The sequence below is a fragment of the Condylura cristata genome, unplaced genomic scaffold (genome assembly GCF_000260355.1).
Source record: "Condylura cristata isolate star-nosed mole 26May11 unplaced genomic scaffold, ConCri1.0 scaffold00022, whole genome shotgun sequence".
In the NCBI taxonomy this organism is placed as follows: Eukaryota; Metazoa; Chordata; class Mammalia; order Eulipotyphla; family Talpidae; genus Condylura; species Condylura cristata.
The window spans coordinates 4,900,246-4,910,390 of NW_004567123.1; the positions used below are offsets into that span (position 1 = coordinate 4,900,246).

The 10,145-nt window shown below is 41.6% G+C and overlaps 1 protein-coding gene across 1 annotated transcript in view; it reads right to left on the reverse strand.

Annotated features, from left to right (window-relative positions):
• The window catches only part of RIN2 (Ras and Rab interactor 2), a 191,447-nt gene that overhangs the window by 153,970 nt on the left and 27,332 nt on the right, over positions 1–10,145 (reverse strand). The window contains exon 3 of the mRNA XM_012728374.1: positions 6,396–6,512. The gene's annotated coding sequence lies outside the window, so the exon portion shown is untranslated. The remainder of the gene's footprint in view (positions 1–6,395; positions 6,513–10,145) is intronic.

Below are 10,145 nucleotides of genomic sequence, written 5' to 3' on the forward strand. Positions count from 1 at the left end.
TTATATTTTATATATATATTACAATATAAATAAGTTTTTTTTAAAATATTTATTTAAACTATTATATTATTAAAAAATTAAAAACTAATGTCTACTAAAAAAATATATATTTATTTTTGTATACAGAACTAGGGTACAGGCCAAAGTACAGAAGTGGTGAGAGGATTCACCCGAGACAGAGTGGGGAGCAGAACAGGCAGATCAATGAAGTACACTGCTGAGGGGAGCAGTGGGCGGATCGGAAGAGGTCTGCTGCGCCATGTGGGTCAACTCCAGGGCAGGAATCGAACTATGCTGAAGTGCCTTTAGCTTCTTAGTGCTGCGCTTTAATATGCTGCGCCACCCAGGAGGGCCCTAAATAAGTTTTTTGACAGTGTTTGCTTGCTTTGCTCAGGTGTAGTCCCCATAGAATTCCCACCACCAGTTCACCCATGCACCATCACCATGATCCCTTGTGCTCTTCCCTCCTGTTTTGATTCCTCTCTCTCCCTATCCCCTGCAAAATGTTTCTGGTTTATAGTTGTCTGTTTATTTTTGTTTTGTTTTGGTTATTTTTTTCCCCTAATGCCTTAATTTGGTTCTACTATATACCATCTATAAGTAAAACCATCTGATATTTTTCTTTTTCTGGATGATTTATTTCACTGAGCATTATCCCTTCTAGCTCCAACCATGTTGCTGTGAATGGCATGAGTTTAATCTTTTTAGATTGCTGACTAGTATTCCATTGTGTATATGTACAACATTTTCTTGATCAGTCATCTATTTCTGGGCATTTGGGTTGTTTCCACATCTTACTTATTATAAACAGTGCTGCAATAAACTTGCAGCATGGAGGAAGGACCAGTACCTAGAGGACAATACATCTGGGGAGAGATGCCAGTTAGGGTGTGCTCTACAGTGGGTGTGGCTAACACACTCAGCTGAGGCCCCTCAAAACTCAGTCAGCAGAAGGAGGCAACTCACCAGGTTGGTATTAAAAATGACCAGGGAGACCCTCCCTGGTGGCACAGTGGGTAAAAGCACAGCACTAAGAAGCTAAAGCCACTTCCACATGAATTCGATCCCTGCCTGCCCTGGAGAAGATCTAAATGGTGTGGCAGACCTCTCCTGACCCGCCCGCTGCTCCCCTCAGCAGTGTACTTTGTCGATCTGCCTGTTCGCTCCCCGCTCTGTCCCTGGTGAAGCCTCTCGCCGCCCCTGAGCCTCTGGCCTGTACCCCAGGTCTATATGCACAAATAAATAAATCAAAAGAAAAAAAAAATGACCAGGGAGAGGCAGCAACTTCCCAAAGTTTACTTACTTTACCTGGGGATCAGTTTTCACTGATGTCAACCCACCAGCCCTGGCTTCCCTGTTACACACTCCACAAACCTTAGACCCATATAGCATGCAGGGAAGGAGGAAGGAGTGGGAACCGTATTTGTTCAGCTCACACCTGGTTGGACAGTCTTTTCTGTGGAAACCACGAGTCACATTAGAACAGCACTGTTCAGAGCAGTGCCTCGTGGAGCCCATGAGAGAGCAGAGAGCGACTTCTATGACCCCTTGACCACTGCTTTCTGTGTCATCACCAGCTATCTGGTGCCATCCTGCCTGTCATCTTGGGACTCAGCTTTCCCTTGATAAAGCGAATATAATAGTAATCCCACATTGATAGAACTATTGTGACAATGAAGGTGATGGTAGTGTCAAGACAGTTCTGAAAACTTCCTGAAATTTTACAGGGGAAAAAACAAAGCAGGAAACAGACCATTTGACCCCTCCCCTCCCTCTTTGCTGGCCCCTCTTGACCCCATCCTGACTCTTCCAGGAAACAAAATCCATCAGATAAATCACAGGGAACTTGCAGCATCTGCATCAGGAAGTAGGTAGAAGGAAAGCTATTTGAGGTTTGTCAAATCAATTAAGTTCTTTTTACTATTGATCTAGACAGGGGAGTGGCTGCTTTCTTCTTCATCTCTCATTTTTGCCACAGAGCAGAAAAGGGAAAGAAACTGTTTACTCCCAATAATATACTCTGTGCCTTCCCTCCACCACTCCCTTCCCTCCCCTATCTCAATCCCACCATTCACAGATCTAGGTAGATAGAGAAGTGGAGGAAATTGCCCATGGGTCTTCTATTCTGTGTCCATCTCAGCCTCTTCTCAACCCACTTCTATGTTTCTCAGAAGTTGCAAACTTGAAAAGATTTTCCTTTCCACCATTTCTATTGTATTGTTAATTCTCTGGGTATAAAATTTCCATTTCATTTGGTGTTCTGGACCACAAAGATGCCCACAGTTCTCCAACCTCCCAGTGTGCCTGCCTTTTGTAAGGTGGCTTTGCATTTCCCCCCGAACATGGCAAGAATCAGTTTCTCATCTCTTAAATATGGACTGGGCTGTGACTTGTTTTGGCTTAGAGAATGTGGCAGGCATGCACAGTGTCATTCCCAAACCCTAGCCTCAAGATGCCACGCATATGCACTCTACAGAGCCCAGGTTAACCCATGGGAGGATGCAAGACAGGTAGAGGCAGGGAGAGACCTCCAGCTGAGACCATCCTCAACCAGTCAGCTCCAGCCAACTCAGCAGCTCACTGAGACACACAAATTAGCGTGGCCAACAACACAGTAGGCCATTTGAGCCCAAATTGCCAACCAGAAGAATCATGAAAAATAGAAATGGTAATCATTTTCCACTAAATTCTGGAGCAGTTTGTTCATTGTAAAGCTATAGGTAGACTAAACAACTAAAAATACAATAAAAATTAAAGATGGTTAACATTTTTCATGCATTTATCTTTGATGAAAATAATGCTCATTTCTCATATTACAGTTTTGCTAACATGTCTACTAGTTGAAGCCCTACGCCAATTAAGTAGATGGACAAATGTTGGATGATGTAAAGAGTTGTCCACAGACACACACACACATGAGATACCAGGTGAAAGACCCAAGTGTCACCAATGCTGACACTGACAAGACAGATTTAGAAGTTACATCTGTCATACTTCAAATATTGTTTGAAATGCTGCACATCTGAAAATATTTTCCACTTAGATAACAACCTAACACAATATAGTATTTCACAGCCCTTCCAGTTTCAGTTCCAGTTCCAAGTGATTGTTTAATTTACTGCTGCATTTTATTGAAGTTATTTATAAAAGTCAAACACAAATATGTTTTATCTACAGAGAAAGGAAGTGAAAAAGAAACCTCTCACCTCAAAAGACAAACTTTGAGCACCAAGATAAAATGTCAGTGCTTATATCAAAAAAAAATTTTAATATTTATTTATTTATGTATGCATACAAGAACTGGGGTGTACAGAGATGTGTGGGGTGAGAGAATTCAACAGAGACAGAGTGAGAGCAGAACAAATGGATCTACTGAAATACATTGCTGAGGGGAGTAGTGGGGAGACCGCAGAAATCTACTGCACCATGTGAGTCAATTCCCAAGCTGGGGATCAAAGTCACACTCCAGTGGCTGTGCATAGCTTCACAGTACTGAGACTAGTTCCAACAGGGAGGCCCATACCTGAAATTTTGTATTTCTTTATCCCATCACCATTTTCAAGAAAATTCACATTTAATGCTCTCCATATTTATTTATCTTGTGTTTATTCATAATCTAGTATGGATCAGTTTGTTGCTAAAAGAAAAGAGGAAAAAGCGAGAAAAATCAGGGCCCTCCCTGGTGGTGCCAACAGGTTAAGGCACAACACTATGAAGCTATTGCAACCACGGCAGCATGTGTTCAATCCCCGCCAGGGAAGTGGCCCACATGGCGCAACAGACCTTTCCTGACCCACTCACAGCTTCTCTCAGCAGTGTATTTCATTGATCTGCCTGTTCTGCTCTCTACTGTCTCTGGTGAATCCTCTCACCCTCCACACCTCTTACCTGTACCCCAGTTCTGTATGCATAAATAAATAAATCTTTAGAAAAAAAAAAAAAGAAGGGAGACAAACCAATCCCTGGCTTCTTGGAGCCTTAAGTCAATTAAGAACTAGAATAATTGATGATACAGGAACAATTGATCACATACATGAATATATTTTACATATATAAAAAACATCTCATGGAACATGAGCAGATACAATGAATTCTAAGCACAAGGAGGGAAGATTAAGTTCCCAAGAGAGGATGCTTAAGTCAGGACTGGTAGGATTAACTAAGATTCAAAGGGAGGAAATAGGCACAAATGCTATGTAAATTAGTTCTCCAAAGTTTTACTCTTTCCAATTACTCCAAATGTGATGCAAGCTATGCGACAGCTATTGTCTGACAGATTCCGGGTAGCTCGGGAAAAGCTCTGAAAGATCAGACTTTCCATGCTAACTTGTGTTATGACCTCCCTTTTTTGTATAATCGTAATATCAAAATATTCTGAGCAACTTTCAGCCTACAATTGGATTGCCTCAGCTACATAAGGCCTGCCTGCCCTGACAAGCAAGCACTGCACCAGGGTGAGAAATTCCTCTGAAGTCAAAAGTGACTTAACTGGCTGATCAATAAAAGCAAAAGGGCTGTTTCTGCAAAGTCTCTCACTGCCTGACAGGAAAACCCAAATCTTATTCTACTATCTCACCTAGCCTCCTATTCAGCTTCTACAGAATTACTCAAACTTCCTACTGTCTGGCTTTAGATATGGAAATTCATCCAGGTTGCCTGTTTTAAGAGCTAGTCAAGTTTTTTTACCTGCTACACTTCAAAGCAATCCACAAAAGTCTTTCTGGCTAGTCTTTCAGGATTCTACTACCTAGTCTTTAGATAAGGAAATTCACCCATGTCTCCTATTTAGAGCAAATTACACTTTCTACTGTCTGGACCTCAAGGAAACTTACTTAAAATCTTTTAGTGAGATTCTTCAAAGACCTTTTCGGAAACTTGATTAGCAAGAAATTTCCTCTTCCTGCGACCTCAGACCATTCTTAGAAAAAAGGTGATTGTGATCTTAACCCCTTTTGTATGCTAATGCCATCCCCCTGCCTGCTGGAAATGTATAAAATAAACCTCTGCTGAAGGCAGAGCAGGAAGATTTGCACCCAACTCCGACTCCCAACTCCGACTCCCAACTCCGACTCCCAACTCCGACTCCCGTGTCTTCCTCGCACCCGCTCCTCTCCCCCTCTTGGAATCTTCCCATGCCGACGCATTCCCATCTTAGGGTCCTGCCTGTGTTGCCTCCAGACACCTCAAAAGTTGGAGCTGGTCTCCGACACAAATGGATTTGCTTTCTCTGACATGTCTTGTATTTGAGGGCAGCAAATGAGCCAGGTCCTGGTCTGGAGGGACAGGCAGTGGGACAGAGGTAGATCTCACAAGCAAGGCAAGGGGTATCTTGGGTTCAAATCCCAGCTAGCTGTGTAACTGGTTGAGTTAGTCAACCTTCACTTTACATTTTTTTTGTAAATGAATATAATGACAGCTGCTTTAAATGGTGTTACAGTGGGTCTAGGGACTTAACTCAAAGCAATGACAATACTTATTTTGCTCGTGAATCTGCTCTGGGGTAGTGTTCTGCAGGACTGGTTCATCAGGGATCAGTTTTCCACTCCATTTGGCATCAGTGGGGGTGTACAGGCTGGAGGTTGGTGCCATCCAATTTTAGTTCACCTTTCCATGGGGCCTTTGGTGGGGCTGTGGGCTGCAATCCTACATGTGGTCTTTCTTTGGGATTGGGGCCTCTCACAAGTTGGTTGGTCTCAAAAGTAAGCATGCCAAATGGAAACCCTATCACCTTTGCTGATCTCTGCTTTGAAATCCTTAGTGTTACCTCTGCTACACACCCTTTGTCAAGGCAGTCAGGGTTCCCCTCAGATTCAAAGAGCAGACTTCCTGCATGATGGGCAGGACAAAATTCTAAAGCACAGCAACCATTGCTGCAGCCATTTTAACTAGACTGTGACCTACACAGACATATCTGTGATGGGAATTCCCATCCAGCGTGAACTATAGGATTCTATGGGGTTAAAAAAAGAAATAACAGACTACTAGGGACAAGAAGAAAAAGAAATGGAAATGTCTGAGAAAGGAAGAAAGAAGAGTAAACCTCAAATTGGGGTGAAGTTCCACCAACAGTGACTATCCTCTCTCAGTAATCAAATGGTTCTTTGCTGACCCATTTCTGAGATGGGGGAAGTGGTGTGAGAATCAAGTGAATTGATCCATTAAAGTGCCATGCCTGGCACACAGTCAGTACTCCACAAATGTGAATGGCCCTCTTTTATTTTCTGGAGGATCCTGAACCGTTCTGGTTTGGCCTAGATGATAAAGCATCATAAACCAAATTCCTCAGATACCTGGGAACAGGTAAACATCCATACTAAACAACCAGCCCCACTCAAATCTGGAACCTGGAAATAAAAAAAATCCGGCTGCCTTTAAGTAATTTCTTTGCTACATACCTTTCATTCCAGTGTCTCTTGGCACTTCAGTACAGCCCCAACATCCCCCAGCATCCTGACGTGCTTGCACACTTTATCTTCTACAGTAGTTCAGAAGTTCAGATCTCTCATCTCCATCTACAATACACAAAAATGACCACTTAGGGTTTTGTATGCATTTTGTTAAGATTTATTTATTTATGTATATGAAAGCTGGGGTGTCGGCCAGATGTGCAGGTGGGCAAAAGGATTCATCAGAGGCAGAGTGAGGAGCAGAACAGGCAGAGTAACTGAAATACACTGCTGAGGGGAGCAGCAGGTGCGTCAGGAGAGGTCTGCCACGCCATGTGGGTCACCTCCCTGATCTGGGATGGAACTCATGCCGCAGTGGATGCCAGCAGCTTCACAATGCTGATACCTCACCCCCTGTGCCACCACAGAGGCCCTTTGTATGCATTTTCAAAATACTATGAACAATTTAAAAAAACTCTGACTACTAACTGGTGGTAGCACAGCAACAGGGTTAGCCAGACAGAAGCAAGGAGCAAAGGGAGTGAGTAAAGTTGGAAAACTTTTGAGTGTTTCATTACTTTATTTATGTGATAACATTAAATAAATATGTGTCAATAAAACAGCTAGATATAACCAACTTATTATTATATCATATACAAGCATAAATTACATAACAATAAAGAATGTAAATAGTACATTAGAAGTGGCAACATTAATGTACCATACGTATTCACATGAAATCACTTCTTGTAACGTGAACATAGTGAAGATGCGTGTTCTGTGAGGGGAACACCAGCCTAAGAGAATAAACCACTGATTACTCTAAAAGTCAACTGGCTCTAGTAAGAGGATCAGAGTAGTGAGGGCTCCCAGAAACTGAGGCTACCAGGGACTCAGCTGACTCTGGGTATCCATCACTGAGTGGAAGAGCAGATGGAAATGCTTACGTACTATAAATTACTCCAACCTCTCTTCCTCTCTCTGGAGTTTCCCTCTACATTTCTCTATCTGACCCACTGAAGTTATCATTTCTTGCTCCCATTAGATGAGCTTGGCCTTCACTTGGGGAAAAGATATTAACTATCCTAAGCCTACTCTGCTCTTTCCTCACTCCCTGTAACCAATTTGTGGGATGATTTGGTCTCAAGGCAAATTAAATAAACCCAAATTACCTAGCCAATCTCGCCTAAGATGCTCAATGCTTCAGGAATTCTCACCCTGGCTGCATGCCTGAGAAGTCTGAAGCAAGCCCCAAGCCTTGGCTATCCCCCCCCACAAATAAGTTACAGCAGAATTGTTGGGGTTGGGACCCAAGCTATTTTCCAAGCCCATTGGGTGATTCCAACATGCAACCTAAGTACAAAAACCAGTATTGAGTGATTTTTAAACTCTTCTAACTTCTGCCCACAAGGATGGGTTATGCACCTCACAACCCAAGCCTGCAGATACACATTGAAATGTTTTATGAATCAATACTTTATGAATGTAATGCTTACATTCTGCTGTTGTATTTAATTTACTTGATTTAAAACAATATTGAACACACCCAACTTCATCCATTCATGAGTCACAATTCCCTCGTGGGTCATGCCCCATACTTGGAAACAACACAGCCTTAGACAGAAGAGAGTTAAGCTAATTACAAATACTACCCTTCAAATAAAAACACATTTCAAAAATGCCCAAAGAGGCTATTTGAACCTCGGAGAAGAAGTCAATACTTACACGTGCAATTTTGAAAACTATTCCTATACTTCAAACTTTTCCTTTGCTAAAATAGGTAAAACTTGCATATACATTCCCTCACACTGGCACACAGGCCTTTGATATTACACAAAGGGGGGGTGAGAGGAGTCACCAGAAACAGAGTTGGGAACAGAACAGGCAAAAGGACAAAGTACAGTGCTGAGGGGCGCAGTGGGAGAGACAGCAGAGGTCTGCAGCGCCATGTGGTCACCTCCGGGGCTGAGAATCAAACTCATGCTGAAGTGGCTTTAGCTTCTTAGTACTGTGCTTTAACCTGCTATGCCACCAGGGAAGACCCCCAGGCATCTATTTCTAATTAGGATTTAGCAGAATAGAAGCTGATGGGAACTATATCTGGTCTTAGAGAGGAGGTCTACTGTTATGAGTGCTATCTCAATAGTTACCATGCTTCTAGAAGGCTCGAGTTTTAAGTATCTGCTGCTGTGACCACATGGACAAAATCGAGAAAATTAAAAGTTGCTGCCAGTCCTCAGTTTTCACTAATGTGGCTGCTGTGACATCTCCAACTATTTAAGACACAGATTTTTGAGACAAGAGGGGAAAACCCCACCAAGAATTTTGACTTTGAAAAATACAGTAGTTAGCCACACCTGACCCAACTTAAAGAATGGATACTAAGCTGATCTGACAGTGGATGCAAGTGATATACACTGCAAAATGCCACACCAGCAACATAGAGGCTGCTTTTATAGAAGAATATAAGTTTATATAAAGCAGAGAAGTAGACTGATGGAGGCTTCCCTTTGGGGTGAAGTGGCTGCAATGGCCTGGGAAGTTGGCCCAGCGTTGCTGTGTTGTTCTCTCACTGTGTGGGCACAAGAAGTATTTCTTCTGCCACGGGCATATGTTTTCAATTGGTTATTAAAATTTGACAAGGTTGTGTTCCTAATGCAAATTCATTTCAAATATATATTATTGGCTTCTTAGCAAACAACTATTTCACTAGGGATTACTGAAGTGTTTCTAAACTTGACATCTTTAAATAATTTTGTTTTCATTTAATGTCTCTACATAAGCAAGTTAAATTTATAGGGAGGTAGTATCCTGATTACAACTGTTCATTGATTTAAAAAATATTAATTAAGCAACCATTAGGTGCAATACTCTTGAAAATTCTGAGTCACTCTTCTCATCGGAAGTCCTTAAAGCCCTTATAAATAAATTATAAACTAGCCCCCTTAAGGTAAAAGTTCTAGAAGAAAACAGACTGCCAAACAATGTCACTGAAATTAGTGTTACAAGAAAACGTTGTATAATCCTAATAAGTTGAAAAATGTGGAGTTACTAGGAGAAAGACAGTTTCTTTGTTGCATAATTCCTAGAGCCTGTCTGTGACAATGTTCTAGAAGGGTGAAGGTAGTCTCCAGGTCTCCAAAATTCTTTAACCAAAGAGCTTTTGTTAGTAACTATGTAGAATTAGATCACCTGTGGAAGATGGTGACCTGGAGTGCTTTTCTCCCCTTTTTCCTTACCTTTTTCTCTTTTCTTCAGATTAACTAATTGGGAGAAAAACTTATACCTAAATGAGAGGAGAGAGAAAATTAAAGAAAACTGTTGTTGTTGTCAGAGTAAGACCTCAATGGCCAGGACAGTAGCAACTAGCCCTATGTGGCTACTGATGACTTGAAAGTATTGACATGTTTTTTGAAATAAGAATATACACCAGATTTTGAAGACTTAGTATTAAAAAAAATGTAAACTACCTCATCACATACAAAAATATTTTCATATATTTTGTTAAATATAATATATTGTTAAAATTAATTTAGTTATTTCTTTAATACTAGAAGTTTTGAAATAATGGGGTTAGCTCATTACATTATATTCCTAGAGGGTATATCTCGAACTTGAATATCCTTCAAGTCTCCCTGGTGACCAACTCCAAAGGCACATCACCTGCTCTGTGGCCCCTTGGCTGGGTTGATATATTTTGCTACACACACACACACCAGCAGTAACAGCTGCTGCTCAGCCTGAAACACCTTACCCTCT